We start from the raw sequence: 654 nt of genomic DNA, 5'->3' as shown, positions 1-654 counted from the left end.
TATATACACACATACACACACAGGTGCCCACCCCATCACCTGGCCTACTGCCTGGTTTTTCATTTTATCTTTTCTTTTGTGTTTTTCTGGAGGCAGGATTAGGAGGAGAAAGTAATATGTTTTTACTGAAGCATAGCATACATAGAGGAAACGGTACAAATCTCAACTATGCATCTTGATTGCCGTCACCCAGATAAACATATGTAAAATATGACAACCCCCCCCCCCAGAAGCCTCGTTGGGCCCCCTTCCTAGTTTTCCCCCATCACACAATTTCCGGGTTTCATTTCATTTCATTTGGCTGAGCTGGTTTCCCTGGCACCACGTGCGGCGCACGGTCTCCCAGCCTTAATCCTGCTTCTGATTCCCACAGACCTTTCCCCAGCGCTGCGCCTCAGTCACTGCTGTTGTTCCCGTGGGAAGGCCAGCAGCACTGACACTCTCTGGAGGCCCTCGCTGTGCCCCCTGTGTCCGCCCTGTCCGGGCCACGTGACCCCAGGCCTGTGCTCACCTGGGTCTCCAGCTTCTAAGGGAAGCAGTCAGTTGGCTGAAAAAGCATCCCCCTCCCAGGTCACTCTGTGGCAGACCTGGAGCTCCAAGGCCAGGTTTTTTTTTTTTTTTTTTAATTAAATCTTTATTGTTCAGGTTACATTT

The 654-nt window shown here is 50.3% G+C and overlaps 1 protein-coding gene across 2 annotated transcripts in view; it reads left to right on the top strand.

Moving 5' to 3' along the window:
* The window catches only part of EXOC4 (exocyst complex component 4), a 653,645-nt gene that overhangs the window by 635,934 nt on the left and 17,057 nt on the right, over nucleotides 1-654 (top strand). The gene's annotated exons all lie outside the window — the stretch shown is intronic.

Source organism: Myotis brandtii, unplaced genomic scaffold (genome assembly GCF_000412655.1).
Source record: "Myotis brandtii unplaced genomic scaffold, ASM41265v1 scaffold956, whole genome shotgun sequence".
Lineage (NCBI taxonomy): Eukaryota > Metazoa > Chordata > Mammalia > Chiroptera > Vespertilionidae > Myotis > Myotis brandtii.
This window is presented reverse-complemented; position numbering and strand designations above follow the sequence as displayed.